Raw genomic sequence first — 17519 nt, forward strand, 5'->3', positions numbered from 1 at the left:
GCCTCCCGGGTTCATGCCATTCTCCTGCCTCAACCTCCCGAGTTGCTAAGACTACAGGCGCCCGCCACCACGCCCGGCTAATTTTTTTGTATTTTTCGTAGAGACAGGGTTTCACCATGTTAGCCAAGATAGTCTCTATCTCCTGATCGTGATCCACACTCCTCGGCCTCCCAAAGTGGTAGGATTACAGGCGTGAGCCACCGTCCCAGCCGTTTTTTTTTTTTTTTTAACAGAAAGAATAATCTGACTCCCACTACATCAAGACTAATCTTGTTCTGTGTGTTTTTCACATGTATTATAGAATGCTTTTGCATGGACTATCCTCTTGTTTTTATTAAAAACAAATGATTTTTTAAAAGTCACTAACAAAAACAATTCACTAAAAATAAATGTCATTATGCTTTAAAAAAGTAACCTCTTGTAGTTATAAAATAAAATGTTTGACTTCTAATCTCTGTATCTGTGAGTGTCCTTCAAGAACCACGGATATGGATAGTAAATAGCTAGATCTGGCAGATATTAAATGAATCCGGGGTTTTCTCAACTCTGGTTTCTTTGATAGAAGGAGTGCTGGTTTATCAACTGAAACTTACTGAGTCCTTTCTATTGTGACATTGAGCATAGTGCTATTGTTTCGAATTTTTTTTCTTAGTCACTGGCAATAATTTTTGTTCATAATATTCTTTTAATTTCTTGCCTTATAATCAAGAAATTTATGAGTAAAATGTATTATTTTTAAAGTATGGTTACAAAAATTCAAAAGAGAAACATGGAAAGTAAAAAATAGAAGCTCACCCCCAGCAATCCCATTTCCCAGAGGTCACGCCGTCAATGCACAATCTTCCAGTCTTTTTCTGATGCATATGCATGACAAATACATTATATTCTTATTGCCTGCCACCATGCCTGGCTAATTTTTTTTTTTTTTTTTTTTTTTTTTTTGGAGACGGAGTCTCGCTCTGTCGCCCAGGCTGGAGTGTGCAGTGGCCGGATCTCAGCTCACTGCAAGCTCCGCCTCCCGGGTTCCCGCCATTCTCCTGCCTCAGCCTCCCGAGTAGCTGGGACTACAGGCGCCGCCACCACGCCCAGCTAATTTTTTTGTATTTTTAGTGGAGACGGGGTTTCATTGTGTTAGCCAGGATGGTCTCGATCTCCTGACCTCGTGATCCGCCCGTCTCGGCCTCCCAAAGTGCTGGGATTACAGGCTTGAGCCACCGCGCCCGGCCCAATTTTTTTTTTATTTTTAGTAGACACAGGGTTTCACCATGTTGGCCAGGCTGGTCTCAAGGTCTCAAACTCCTGACGTCAGGTGATCCGCCCATCTCGGCCTCCCAAAGTGCTGGGATTGCAGGCGTGAGCCACCATGCCTGGCCCATAATTTTTAAATTTTTAATTTTTTTTTTTTTTTAAACAGGGTCTTTCTCTGTTGCCAGGCTGGAGTGCAGTGGTTCCATCACAGTTCACAGCAAGCTCGACCTCCTGGGCTCAAGCAGTCCTCCCACCTCAGCCTCTTGAGTAGCTGGGACCACAGGTGCACACCACCAAGCCCTGCTAATTTTTTGCATTTTTTTGTAGAGAGGAGATCTTGTCATGTTGCCCAGGCTGATCTCAAACTCCTGGGCTCAAGCAGTCCTCCCATTGACCCCCCAAAGTGCTGGATTACAGGCCTGAGCCACCAGGCCCTGCCAACTTTTAAATTTTTAAAAAGAACCATACCACCTAAATTATTCTTAATGGCTGCATATAATTGTATTATATTCATCTATTGTATTGTATTGTTGCCACGCTGGAGTGCAGTGGCTCCATCTATGGGCTATGCTAGGGGGAAACTGGTGATATAAAAAGAATCTTTTTTTTTTTTTGAGACGGAGTCTCTGCCGCCCAGGCTGGAGTGCAGTGGCGGGATCTCGGCTCACTGCAAGCTCCGCCTCCCACGTTCACGCCATTCTCCTGCCTCAGCCTCCTGAGTGGCTGGGACTTCAGGCGCCCGCCACCACGCCCGGCTAATTTTTTTTTGATTTTTAGTAGAGACGGGGTTTTACCGTGTTAGCCAGGATGGTGTCGATCTTCTGACCTCGTGATCCGCCCACGGCAGCCTCCCAAAGTGCTGGGATTACAGGCGTGAGCCACCATGCCCCGCCTAAAAAGAATCTTTAAATGTCCAATGAGAATAGAAATTATATGCTCCATTAATCAATATGATATAAAAGGGATTTAATCCTTTCAAATATTGGCAGACACATGTAAGTAAACACATAATCCTTTCAAACATTGGCAAACACATACAGGCAAACACATAATACTTCCAAACATTGGCAAACACTTATTATTCTCAGATACACTTTCCTGCAAACCTTACATGCATTTACTCATTTAATCATCACAAAAAATCCTGTGAGGTAGGGATTGCTTTTAAACTGGCTACAATTTAAAAATAAGCAACTGTAAAGTGTCAATACCTTGTCATCCAACGCCACACAGCCAGTAAATGGTGGAGTTGTCAGTCCAGCTACAGTGTCCATGGTCTTAATCATCCACCTAGAAGGCCTCTCATGTGAGGAGGTTGTATTTTTCAGTTGCTCCCAGTTTTTCTCTGACTTCTTTGGCTGATTTTCTCAATCTCTTTGTTAGAGCTCTCTTCCTTCTCCTGCTCCTTGGATAGTGCTGTCTCTCAGATAATGGTTGTAGTGAAATGATGTGTGGCCAGCAGAATTCTAAGATGGCACCCAAGACTACTCTTGCCTGGTGTACATGCCCTGCATAATCCCAGTGACTGTGGATAGTATGGATTTTACCCTGGGATGAGGGTATGTTATATGACACAGTTGACTTATAAAAAGGGAGATTATCCTGGTGAGCCAAACCAAATCACATGAGCTTTTTGAAAGCAGAACATTTTTCTCAGGCTGGTGCCAGGAGAAGTCAGAGAAATGCACTCTGGTAGTCCGGAAAAAAAGCAAACGTTTATTCGTTTTATGAACTGCTTATTGAGAAGGATGACCTTCAGGAGCTGAAAACAGTCCTCAGCCCACAGGTAACATGAAAATGGGGATCTCAGTCCTTCAACTGCAAAAAAACTAATTCTGCCAATTTCCAGGGAACTTAGAAGAGGACAAGCCTTGATAAGATCACAGCCTTGGCTAACACCTTGATTTAGGCTCCAAGACCTTGAGAAGAGAATGCAGCCATTCCTTCCTTGCACTTTTGACACAGAACTATAAGCCCATAAATGCTGTTGTTTTAAGTCCCTAAATTTGTGGTATTTTGTTACTCAGCAATAGAACACTGACATAGGATCCCACAGTGGTAGAGTTTATTTCCCTTACTAAATAAACACTATGTAACTTTCACTCCTTCTTTTCCAACTGTATGTAATAAAGGCATTGTCACTTAACGACAGGGATACGTTCTGAGAAATGCTTCATTAGGTGATTTTGTTATTGTGTGAACATCATAGAGTGTATTGACACAAACATAGACAGCATAGCCTACTACACACCTAAGATATATGGTATAGCCTATTGTTCATAGGCTACAAACCTGTATGGCATGTTCTTACACTGAGTACTATAGGCAATTGTAACACAATGGTAAGTAGATGTGTATCTAAACGAGTCTAAACATAGAAAAGGTACAGTAAGCATATAGTATAAAAGATTTAAAAAATAGTACACCTGTATTAGGCACTTACCATGAATGAAGCTTGCAGGACTGGAAGTTGCTCTGTGTGAATCAATAAGTGAGTGGTGAGTGAATGGGAAGACCTAGGTGTTGCAGGAAGTCAGGGACCCCAAACGGAAGGACCAGCTGGAGCCTCAGCAGAGCATTTAATGGTACTATGGGTTATAAATACCATCCTCTGTGCCTCGGACATGCACCTGGTTGTATCCATCTAGAAACTCAAGTCTGGGCTGCTTATCTTCTGGAGAGATTAGCCACAGGGGAATGGGGACATTTGGTCTCCAGCCTCTCCCTTTCTCCTTTAAGACAAATGAAAAGGGGAGTAATACGAGATACCCCATACTTTCAACATAAACCTGTAGGAAAACCATCTTCTAAAAATTTTGAGGGCACATCTAAAACTTTAAGTTGGGAAGATTGCGTTAACTCACATGCAGTAGTATTAAAAAATGACTCATATGGTTTTGTAACAGACTGGGCACCAAAGGGCTATTTAAAAAGCAATTGCTCCTCTGGTGGAAGAGAATGCCTGGAGGCTACTTTTTTATTTCTTATTGGGAGGACGAGGATCATTATCCTACTTTGCATAGGAGGTTCAGCTCATTCTTTCCCTTAAAATGGGAAGCAAAGGGCATTACCTCCCCACCTCCCTGAGGCCTCATATGATATTCCCCATACTGAGCTCAGAACACCCAGAACTTTGGAAATTGGCTATTGCCATACCCAGACTGGGAGTATGGGAAGGGGAAACTTTTCTGTCTATTGTCCCCACTACCGCCTCTCACATCCATGATTCTGAACCCCATGATAAATCCCCTTTGAACCCTCTTCCTCTTTTTGATGCCAATCCTCCTTTATGGGACTCCAATTGGCATTATGATAATTCTTCTCGGCCCAGGTATGCCCCTCTACCTCTTCGGCATCCCCGGGCACCTCAGATTGCTTCTTTATGCCAGAGAACATCAGGCGTTGCCACTGCTGCTCCTCTCCCTCAGTAACAATGTAGATTCAAACATTCTGCTTTGTTACCTCCAACCTGACTATTCCTATACAGAGTTGTGTTAAGCCTCCTTACATGCTGTTAGTGGGGAATATCAAAATTTAGACAAGCAATCAAACTATCCAATGCGTTAATTGTCATTTATACACTTTTGTTAACTCCCGTTTTGACTCCAGGAAAAGTGTAATGTTGGTTCGAGCTTGAGAAGGAATCTGGATACCAGTGACTTTACCCAGACCTTGGGAATCTTCCCCCTCAGTACATTTAATTAATGAAGCGTTACAACGAATTCGCAAAAGAGATTTGTTTTCACTTTAATCGCTGTGATCATGGGCCTAATTACAGTCACTGCACTGGCCACTACTGCCAGAATGGCGTTACATCAACCTATTCAAACGGCTCATTTTGTTAATGATTGGTAAGCCAATTTCACCCAAATGTGGAATTCTCAACAGGGCATAGATCAAAAATTAGCTAATCAAATTAATGGTTTAAGACTGTCTGTTATTTGGCTTGCAGATCAGCTAATGAGTCTCAAACATCACATGCAAATGCAGTGTGATTGGAATACTTCTGATTTCTGTATCATACCAATTTCCTACTATGAGACTGGTCATTCATGGGAAATGGTCAAAGGACACCTTCTGGGTAGGGAAGATAATTTATCCTTGGACATAACTAAATTAAAAAAACAAATTTTTGAAGCCTCTCAAGCTCATTTATCCATTGTGCCTGGAGCTGAGGCATTAGATCAGGTAGCAGAAAGTCTTTATGGACTAAACCCCACAACTTGGATTAAGTTTATTGTGGGCTCCACTGTAGTAAATTTTGGAATTATGTTTCTCTGTTTAATCAGCTTGTTTTTAGTGTGCAGGACCAGTCAAAGAATCCTGTGTCAAAACCGTGAGAAAGAACAAGCCTTCATCACCATGGCACATTTATATAAAAAGAAAGGGAGAGATGTTGCGGGAAGTCAGGGACCCCAAATGGAAGGACCAGCTGGAGCCGTGGCAGAGGAACATAAATTGTGAAGGTTTCATTTTAATATGGACACTTATCAGTTCCCAAATAATACTTGTATAATTTCTTATGCCCATCTTTAATCTCTTAATCTTGTTATCATCATAAGCTGAGGATATATGTCACCTCAGGACCACTGTGATAACTGTGTTAACTGTACAAATTGATTGTAAAACATGTGTGTTTGAACAATATGAAATCAGTGTACCTTGAAAAAGAACAGAATAACAGCGATTTTTATGGAACAAGGAAAGACAACCATAAGGTCTGACTGCCTGCGGGGTCAGGCAAAAAGAGCCATATTTTACTTCTTGAAGAGAGCCTATAAAGGGACATGAAAGCAGGAAAGATATCACTAAATTCTTTTCCTAGCAAGGAATATTAATATTAATACCCTGGGAAAGGAATGCATTCTTGGGGGGAGGTCTATAAATGACCACTCTGGGAATGTCTGTCCTATGTGGTTGAGATAAGGACTGAGATATGCCCTGGTCTCCTGCACTACCCTCAGGCTTACTAGGGTGGGGAAAAACTCCACCCTGGTAAATTTGTGGTCAGACTGGTTCTCTGCTCTTGAACCCTGTTTTCTGTTGTTTAAGATGTTTATCAAGACAATATGTGCACCACTGAACATAGACCCTTATCAGTAGTTCTGCTTTTGCCCTGTGCCTTGTGATCTTTGTTGGATCCTTACTAGTAGTTCTGCTTTTTGCCTTTTGAAGCATGTGATCTTTGTACCTACTCCCTGTTCTTACACCCCCTCCCCTTTTGAAACCCTTAATAAAAACTACCTGGTCTGAGACTCAGGCGGGCATCACGGTCCTACTGATATGTGATGTCACCCCTGGCAGCCCAGCTGTAAAATTCCTCTCTTTGTACTATCTCTATTTCTCAGCCGGCCAACACTTACAGAAAAAAGAAAGAACCTATGTTGAAATATTGGGGGTGGATTCCCCAGATAACTAGGGCATTTATACTGTAGACTTTATAAACACTGTACAGGTAGGCTACACTAAATTATAAAACTAATTTTTCTTTCTTCAATAATAAATTAACCTCAGCTTACTCTGTTACCCAGGCAGCCCTGATGAATTAGCTGGGAAAGTTCTTTTTTCTTATGCTTTTTCTTTGGTCTCTTTATTTATAAACACAACTGCTTAAAGAAATAAGATGGCCTGGGGTGGTACCAGAGTTTCCTGATCCCTGACCAGATACCAGAGAAAGATCAGGATCTCCCAAACTGGCACAAACTGGAACAGATGACCCCTAGTTGCCTTTAGGTCATTAACATTTCACCATAATGCTAAAATTCCCTCCTGTAAAAGAAAATATCCATCACTTTGTGACATGGATGGTATGAAGACATATGCATGAACTGAGCCTGTGTGTCTGGAGGCTGCATGCCTACTTAGTCCTTAAAAAACCCATGCCTCTACTGATTGGGAAAAAGTGGCATTGAGAGTGACAGCCCCTCCTCTATTCCTGGCCAGGAATAAAACCTGCTTGCCTCTTTTCCAACTGGGTGCTATTTTGGTTGATATAAAATAGGAGAAGAACTCAGTTTACTGGTGATGTAACCTTTTTACTTTAGAAACTTTTTAATTTTTTTAACTTTTTAACTCTTCTGTAATAACTTTTAGCTTAAAACAAACACATTGTACAGCTATACAAAAATATTTTCTTTCTTTATATTCTTATTCTAAAGCTTTTTCTTTTTCTTTTTTTATTTTTCACTTTTTAAATCTTTGTTAACCACAAAGACACAAGCACACTAGGCCTACACAGGGTCAGGATCATTGATATCACTGCCTTCCCCCTCTGCCTCTTGTCCCCCTGGAAGGTCTGAAGCGGTAGTAATGGGCATGGAGCTGTCACCTCCTATTATTACAGTGCCTTCCTCTGAAAAACGTCCTGAAGGACCTGTCTGAGACTGTTTTACAGTTAACCTTTTTTTTATAGTAAAGGAGTATATTTTAATATAGTAAAAAAATAATAAGTAAAGGAGTACAATTTAAAATAACAATAAAAACTATAGCGTAGGCCAGCCGTGGTGGCTCACACTTGTAATCCCAGCACTTTGGGAAGCCAAAGTGGTCAGGAGTTTGAGACCAGCCTGGCCAACATGGTGAAACCCTGTTTCTACTAAAAACACAAAAATTAGCTGGGTATGGTGGCAGGCACCTGTAATCTCAGCTACTTGGGAGGCTGGGGTAGGAGAATTGCTTGAACCCAGGAGGCAGAGGTTGTAGTGAGCCGAGATCATGCCACTGCACTCCGGCCTGGGTGACAGAGAGAGACTCTGTCTCAAAAAAAAAAAAAAATAGTATAGTGTAGTAAATAAATAAGCCAGTAACCGTAATTTATTATTATTATTACTAGGTGTTATATACTACACCTAATTGTATGTGCTATACTTTTATACCACTGGCAGTGTAGTAGGTTCATTATACCAGCATCACCACAGACATGTGAATAATGCATTACTCTATGACATTTTCATGGCCACAGCATCACTAGGCAATACGAAATTTTCAGCTCCATTATCATCTTCTGGGACCACTGTTGTATATGCGGTCTGTCATTGACTGAAACATCATTATGCAACCCATGACTATATTTAAGAAATAAAAACTGTCAGGTGTGGTGGCTCATGCCTGTAATCCCAGCACTTTGGGAGGCCAAGGCGAGTGGATCACCTGAGGTCAGGAGTTCAAGACCAGCCTGGCTAACATGGTGAAACCCCATCTCTACAAAAATACAAAAATTAGCCAGGCAAGATGGTGGGTGCCTGTAATCCCAGCTACTTGGGAGGCTGAGGCAGGAGAATCACTTGAACCCAGGAGATGGAGGTTGCAGTGAGCCGAGACTGCGCCATTGCACTCCAGCCTGGGTGACAGAGCAAGACTCCATCTCAAGGAAAAAAAAATTAAATTAAATTAAACAAATTTCTCTTTTGGTGAACATCTTATAAAATATTTGAGCCAGTTGTGTAAAATAAAACCTAAAAGTGTATTCTGTTGGAAAACAAAATTTCAACAAATGTAACTTAAAATCTAATTGGCTTTTATTAGCTATTCATAAATTGGGCAGCATCCCATCTAAAAATAAAGAGCGCTTCCTTGGGCATAGCACAACCATTGGTTTTTGTAAGGTAGCTTGAGCAGGAACAATGAAACATATTAATACCATAAAAAGTGACTTGCTTAACATCAGGTTACTTTGCTTGTAAGAATTAAAGCAGAAGAAACGTTCTTAGCATGCTCAGGTTGACTGGGCCCTTTCCAATTGGTTGCTGTGAATCTCTTGTTTTTAGGAAAAGTTGGTCTATTTAGGGATTTTTCTGCTTCCTTTAAGTTTTGATTATGTGTCACTTTACATAGGTGACTCCACTTTGGTTTGGTCTGTTGGGGCCTAGTGCAGGAGCTCAGTCAAAAACAATGGCCTCCCATAAGTTTTATTTAATGACTCATGTGAAATGTAAATTTTAACAATTACTTGTTAGTATTTCGACAACATTAGGGATTAACCCAAAGGAGTCTAATCCTCACCATTTGTGACATTTCATGTGATTTGAAGGGAAGAGCCACGAGGCAGCTCATCCTGGTAGGCTCCCTCTCTATTCTGTCCTCAAACTCTCCACTTAGCACTCCTAAGTCCTGGTTGCTGATGCACGCTGGTTCCTCTTCTTCTGGTGCTGATAGTTGACCTTGAAGACATTAAAGAAATGGATTAGGAAATAGATTGCAAAAAATTCACAGAATAGGTCATTAGGCTTGTTTTGACTTGAAGCCTTCTAGGTTTTATTTGTTTTGGGAAAATAAGCCTTCCATCTATTTGCATTTCTACTTCAAGATTGGGAGCAAAGTCTCAGCCACTAACAGAATTTTTCCTGCCTGTTTGCTGTCTTTTATATGGTGAATAAATGGCTAAATGAATGAAAATTACAAATTTTTATATGATAATTTTAAATACATCATCACAAGTTATTATTATAATTCCATGTAATTAACCATTCTATAATGGGGTTACATTTTATCTAGTAAGAGAATAGAATTTGAATCTGAAATTTGTTTCTGAATTAAGTAATTTAAGAAAAAAATGACTCATTGAACTCATTTTATTCAATATCACCTAATGGAATATTTTATGCAAGTATTAGGCTAATTGTGAAAAATAAGCAAGTGAACACAATAAAACTTTAGTTCTTGAAAAATACAAAAGCAAATAAGCTTATATAAAATATACATTAACCTCAACATTTTTAACCAAACTTTTTTTTCACTGGGAGGATAGGTCAATTATTAATAGTAGAACAAATAAAATCTGGTGTTGTGGTTATTTTCCTTGGTGAAGATGTGTGTTATTAATTTCAAACTTGAATTACAATAAAATAAAAGTCCTCCAAATTTGTCTTTAATGAAGAAATGATTGGCTGCAAAGAGATGTTTGAATAGAATATGTAATTTTAAGAGGTTCAAGATTATAGTATCAGTCTGTTCAAGACACCATATTCTTTGACGCCTGATGAAAATTTTGGCTCCTTCTCTAAGAAAAAAAATGTTAATGTAGAAACACATAATTTTGCATATGGAATGAGTAATTGCTAATCTATATGTTTATTTTGAATGACATTCTTGATAAACTAGGAGTCGCTTTCCATATGACATAAATATAGGCTCTTTTTATCTGACAGCGACAAACTGACACTAAAAAACAGTTCATGGACCAGGTGCAGTGGCTTACACCTGTAATCCAAGCACTTTGGGAGGCCAAAGCAGGTGGATCACTTGAGTCCAGGAGTTCGAGACCAGCCTGGCCAAAATGGCAAAACTCCATCTCCACTAAAAACACAAAAATTAGCCAGTCCTGGTGGCACATGCCTGTAGTCCCAGCTACTCAGGAGGCTGAGGCATAAGAATTGCTTAAGCCTGGGAGGCAGAGAGTGCAATGAGTCAAAATCATGCCACTGCACTCCAGCCTGGGTGACAGAGTAAGACTCTGTCTGAAAAACGACAACAACAAACAAAAACGAAAAACCCTCACAGTTTATTAAGAAATGTCTGGAAGGATATATATGCAAACGTTTCTTTGCAGTGAATGATAGGATTTGAGGTGATTTTTAAATTTTTTTTTTACTGTCATCTCTGCTGTTTGGGTCTTTCCATAACTTGGGATGGAAAAAGGTTCGTTTTTTTTTTTTTTTTTTTTTTTTTTTTCTTTTCTTTTGACAGTTAACATGTAAAATACAGAATTTAGGCCAGGCACAGTGGCTCATGCCTGTAATCCCAGCACTTTGGTTGGCCAAGGCGGGTGGTGTGCACCTGTAATCCCACCTACTCGAGAGGCTGAGGCATGAGAATCACTTGAACCTGGGTCACAGAAGTTGCAGTGAGCTGAGATTGCACCACTGCGCTCCAGCCTGGGCAACAGAGTGAGACTCTGTCTCAAAAGATAAATTAAAAATAAAAATAAAATAAAATACACAATTTTGATAAGAGAAAAGCTATTTTCATTTTGGATAAAGAATGCTGTGTGATTATTAACAATGTTAGGAAAATTTTATCCAGGACATAGAACTTTTGGTGGGTGTATTAGTCCATTCTCACCCTGCTATAAAGACATACCTAATACTGGGTAATTGATAAAGAAAAGAGGTTTAATTGACTCACAGTTCAACAGGTTGTACAAGGCATGGCTGCGGAGGCCTCAGGAAACTTAAATAAATCATGGTAGAAGGGCAAAGTGGGAGCAAGCACCTCTTCATATAGTAGCAGGAGAGACAGAGCGAAGGGGGAAGTGCTACATACTTTTAAATAAAGAGATCTCAAGAGAACTCATTCACTATCTCAGAACAGTAAGGGGGAAATCTGCCCCCATGTTCCAATCACCTCCCACCAGGCCCCACCTCCAACACTCAGGATCACAATTCAACATAAAATTTGGGTGGGGAACACAGTGCCAACCATATCATTCTGCCCCTGGCCCCTCCCAAATCTCATGTCCTTCTCACATTTCAAAACACAGTAATCTCTTCCCAACAGTCCCCCAAAGTCTTAACTCATTCCAGCACTAACTCAAAAGTCCAAGTCCAAAGTTTCATCTGAGACAAGGCAAGTTCCTTCTGCCTAGGAGTCTGTAAAATCAAAAATGAGTCAGTTACTTCCAAGGTACAATGGAGGTACAGGTGCTGGGCAAATGTTCCTGTTCCAAAAGGGAGAAAATGGCCAAAACAAAGGGGCTACAGGCCCCATGCAAGTCCAAAACCCAGCATGGCAGTCATTAAATCTTAAAGTTCCAAAATAATCTCCTTTGACTCCATGTCTCACATCCAGGGCACTCTGATGCGAGGGGTTGGCTCCGAAGGCATTGGGCAGCTCCACCCCTGTGGCTCTCTAGGGCTCAGCTCCCATGGCTACTCTCAAGGGCTGGTGTTGAGTGACTATGGCTTTTCCAGGTGCATGGTGCAGGCTGTTGGTGGATCTTACTATTCTGGGGTCTGGAGGACAATGGGTCTCTTCTCATGGCTCCACTATGCAGTGCTCCAATGGGGACTCTGTGTAGGGGTCTAACCCCACATCTCCCCTCTGCATTGCCCTAGTAAAAGATCTACATGAGGGCTCCACCCCTGAAGCAGACTTCTGCCTGGACACACAGGCATTTCCATATATCCTCTAGAATCTAGACAGAGGTTCCCAAACTTCAACTCTTGCCTTCTGTGCACCCACAGGCACAACATCACATGGAAGCCACCAAAGCTTGGGGCTTGCACTCTTTGAAGCAACGGCTTAAGCTGTACCTTGGCCTTTTTAGCCACAGGTGGAGTTGAGGCCACTAGGATGCCAGGCACCATGTCCCAAGGCTGCACAAAGCAGTGGGACCCTGCATCAATGAAATCATTTTCCTCCCAGGCCTCTGGGCTTGTGATGGGAGGGGCTGCCACAAAGGTCTCTGAAATGCCTGGTGACATTTTCCTCATTGTCGTGGCTATTAACATTTGGCTCCTCTTGAACTTATGCAAATTTTTGCAGCCAGCTTGAATTTCAACCCATACAATGGGGTTTTCTTTTCTACCACATGGTCAGGCTGCAAATTTTCCAAACTTTTATGCTCTGTTTCCCTTTTAAATATCAGTTCTTTTTGCTTATGCAAATGAATATAGGCTTTTAGAAACAGCCAGGCCACATCTTGAATGCTTTGCTGCTTAAAAATTTCTTCCACCAGATACCCTAAATCATCTCTCTCAAGTTCATAGTTCCACAGATCCCTAGAGCAGGGCACAATGCTGCCAGTCTCTTTGCTAAAACATAGCAAGGGTGTCCTTTGTTCCAGTTCCCAACAAGTTCCTCATCTCTATCTGAGACCATCTCAGCCTAAACTTTATTGTCCATACCACATCAGAATTTTGGTCAAAACCATTTAACAAGTCTCTAGAAAATTCCAAACTTTCCTTCATCTTTCTGTCTTCTTCTGAGCCCTCTAAACTGTTTCAACATATACCCATTACCCAGTTCCAAAACTGTTTCCACATTTTCAGGTATCTTTATAGCAATGCCTCACTTCTCTGGTACCAATTTTCTGTTTTAGTCCATTCTCACACTGCTGTAAAGTCATACCTGAGACTGGGTAATTTATAAAGAAAAGAGGTTTAATTGGCTCACAGTTCCACAGGCTCTATAGGATGCATGGCTGAGGAGGCCTCAGGAAATTTACAAACCTGGTGGAGGGGTAAAGGGGAAGCAAACACATCTTCACATGGCAGCAGGAGAGAGAAAGCAAAGGGGAGTGCTACACACTTTTAAACAACCAGAACTCATGAAAACTCACTCACTATCACAAGAACAGCAAGAGGGGAATCTGCCCCTATGATCCAATCACCTACCACCAGGCCCCACCTCCAACACTCAGGATCACAATTTGACAGGAGATTTGGTTGGAGACACAGAGCCAAACCATATCGGGGCTTTTTATTGTGACAATTTATAAAATATAAAATAATATAATATATTTATATGTCATATATTATACAAGAGTATGTATAAAATAGTATAATGAACCCCATACACCTATCGCCCAGCCTCTCCAGTTGTCAACTCTTGGTCAACTTGTTTGATCTATACTTCCATCCAAATCTCACCTCGTCTATTATTTTTTATTGTAGTAAAAAAATACATAACATAAAACTTACCATCTTTATTAGTCTGTTTTCATGCTGCTGATAAGGACATACCCGAGACTGCACAATTTACAAAAGAAAGAGGGTTAATGGACTTACAGTTCCACGTGGCTGGGGAAGCCTCACAATCATGGTAGAAGGCAAAGAGGTGCAAATCACATCTTACATGAATGGCAGCAGGCAAAGAGAGAGAGCTTGTGCAGGGAAACTCCCCCTTATAGAACCATCAGACCTCATAAGACTTATTCACTATCAGGAGAACAGCATGGGAAAGACCCACCCCCATGCTTCAATTACCTCCCATCAGGTCCCTCCCACAACACGTGGGAATTCAAGATGATATTTGTGTGGGGAAACAGCCAAACCATATGATTCCACCCCTGGTCCCTCCCAAATCTCATATCCTCATGTTTTAAAACCAATCATGCCTTCCCAACAGTCCCCCAAAGTCTTAACTCATTTCAGCATTAACTCAAAAGTCCACAGTACCAAGTCTCATCTGAGACAAGGCAAGTCCCTTCTGCCTATGAGCCTGTAAAATCAAAAGCAAGTTAGTTACTTCCTAGATACAATACGGGTACAGGCATTGGGTAAATACAGTCATGCCAAATGGAGAAATTGGCCAAAACAAAGGGGCTATAGGCCCCATCCAAGTCCAAAATCCAGTGAGGCAGTCAAATCTTAAAGCTCCAAAGTGAACTCTTTTGACTCCATGTCTTACATCCAGGGCACTCAGATGCAAAAGGTAGGCTCCCATGGCCTTGGGCAGCTCCACTCCTGTGGCTTTGCAGGGTATAACCCACGTCCTAGCTGCTTTCACAGGCTAGAATTGAGTGTCTGCGGCTTTTCTACGCACATGGTGCAAGCTGTAGGTGGACCTATGATTCTGGGGTCTGGAAAACAGTGGCCCTCTTCTCACAGCTTCACTAGGCAGTGCTCCAGTAGGGACTCTTGTGTGGTGGTTCTGACCCCACATTTCCCTTCTGCACTGCCCTAACAGAGGTTCTCCATGAGGACCCCACCCCTACAGCAAACTTCTGCCTGAGTATCCAGGCAGTATCCAGGAGGTTCCCAAACCTCAGTTCTTCACTTCTGTGCACTCACAGGCTCAAAACCATGTGGAAGCTGCCAAGGCTTGGGGCTTACACCCTCTGAAGTGACAACCTAAACTGTACGTTGGCCCCTTTTAGTCACAGCTGGAGTGGCTGGGATGCAGGGCACCAAGTCCCTAAACTGCACACAGCAGAGAGACCCTGGGCCTGGCCCACAAAACCACTTTTTCCTCCTAAATCTTCAGGCCTATGATGAGAGGGGCTGCTGTGAAGACTTCTGACATGCCCTGGAGACATTGTCTTGGGGACTAACATTCAGCTTCTCATTACTTATGCAAATTTCTGCAGCTGGCTTGAATTTCTCCTCAGAAAATGGGATTTTCTTGTCTATTGCATTGTCAGGCTGCAAATTTTCCACTTTTATGCTCTATTTTCCTTTTAAAACTGGATGCCTTTAACAGCACCCATGTCACATCTTGAATGCTTTACTGCTTAGAAATTTATTCTGCCAGCTACCCTAAATCATCTCTCTCAAGTTCAAAGTTCCAAAAATCTCTAGAAGGAAGGGGCAAAATGCCGCCAGTCTCTTCGCTAAAACATAACAAGAGTCACCTTTGCTCTAGTCCCCAACAAATTCCTCATCTCTATCTGAGACCATGTGATGGTTAATATTGAGTGTCAACTTGATTGGGCTGAGGGCTACAAAATATTCAGATATTAAAGATATCTTAATATCTTAAAGATATTACATATTAATATAATGTATATTTATATATATATCTTAAAGATATCTTAATATCTTAAAGATTGTATCTATATATATCTCCTATTAGTTTTGTCCCTCTAAGAGAACCCTGACTAATACAGACCACCTCAGCCTGGATTTCATTGTCCATATCATTATCAGCATTTTCGTGAAAGCCATTCAACAAGTCTCTAGAGAGTTCCAAATTTTCCCACATTTTCCTATCTTCTTTTGAGCCCTCCAAACTGTTCCAACCTCTACATGTTACCCAGTTCCAAAGCTGCTTCCACATTTTCAGATATCTTTTCAGCAGTGCCCCACTCTACTGGTACCAATTTACTGTATTAGTCCATTTTCACACTGCTGATAAAGACATACCTGATACTGGGCAATTTACAAAAGAAAGAGGTTTAATGGACTTACAGTTCCACGTGGCTGGGGAAGCCTCATAATTATGGTGGAAGGCAAGGAGGAGCAAATCACATCTTACGTGTATGGTGGCAAGCAAAGAGAGAGAGCTTGTGCAGGGAAACTCCCCCTTATAGAACTATCAGATCTCATGAGACATATCCACTATCAGGAGAATAGCACACGAAAGACCTGTCCAGATGATTCTATGTACCTCCCATTGGATCCCTCCCATAACATGCGGGAATTCAAGATGAGATTTGGGTGGGGACACAGCCAAACCATATCACCACCAACTTAACTGTTTTTAGGTGTACACTACAGTAGAATTAACTATATGCACATTGCTGTTCAACAGGTCCAGAACTTTTCATCTTTCAAAAATGAAACTCTACAGCCACTTAATACTAATTCTGCCTCCCTCTTTCCCCAAGCCCTTGGCCACCACCTTCTACTTTTTGTTCTGTGGTTTTGTGTACTTTAGATACTTCATAAGAGCAGAATCATACAGTGTTGGTCCTTTTGTGACTAATGTATTTCACTTAGCATAAAGTCCTCACGGTTCATTATGTTGTAGCATGTAACAGGATTTCCTTCTTTTTAAATTGCAGAATATTCCATTTTATATATTATACCTTTTTTTAATCCATTCATCTATCAATGTACGTTTGGGTTGATTCTACCTATTATTATTATTATTTTGAGATGGAGTCTTGCTTTGTCACCCAGGTTGGAGTGCAGTGGTGTGATCTCAGCTCACTGCAACCTTTGCCTCCTGAGTTCAAGCGATTCTCCTGCCTCAGCCTCCTGAGTAGCCGAGACTACAGGCAAATGCCACCATGCCTGGCTAATTTTTTCTATTTTTAGTAGATACAGGGTTTCACTGTATTAGCCAGAATGGTCTCAATCTCCTGACCTCGTGATCTGCCCGCCTCGGCCTCCCAAAGTGCTGGTATTACAGGTGTGAGCCACTGTGCCTGGCCCTCTACCTCTTATTATTTTAAGCAAATCCTGCATATCATATTATTGGAAATCTCCTTTATTTCATATTAACCCAATCCAAGTTAGGCCATTTTATATTGTCAAGACCCTAAAAAAATTTACATATATCAGGGTAATCATTATGCTACACAATATATAACTGGAAAAAGGGCATGTCTTAGTCCATTTTCTGTTGCTGTAACTGAATACCCCAGACTGGGTAATTTACAAAGAATAAAGATTTAATTAGTTTACCAACCCAGAGGCTGAGAAGTCCAAGAACATGGTGCCAATGATATGTTTGGGCTGGGGGAGGTCCCCAAATGCTGGTGGGACCTTAATTTCAGCCAGTGTCCAGGTTCTTGACACTGTCACAAGAAAAAATTCAAGGATGAGTCAGAAAATGTGAAAGATTTACTGCAAAGAGAAAAGTACGCATTCAAGAAAGAGGAATTGAGG

General features: G+C 41.3%; 1 protein-coding gene across 2 annotated transcripts in view; it reads right to left on the reverse strand.

Annotated features, from left to right (window-relative positions):
* Positions 1 to 17519, reverse strand: part of SPP1 (secreted phosphoprotein 1) — an 899378-nt gene that overhangs the window by 664582 nt on the left and 217277 nt on the right. The window lies entirely within an intron of this gene.

This window comes from Macaca thibetana, chromosome 5, assembly GCF_024542745.1.
Source record: "Macaca thibetana thibetana isolate TM-01 chromosome 5, ASM2454274v1, whole genome shotgun sequence".
Taxonomy (NCBI): domain Eukaryota; kingdom Metazoa; phylum Chordata; class Mammalia; order Primates; family Cercopithecidae; genus Macaca; species Macaca thibetana.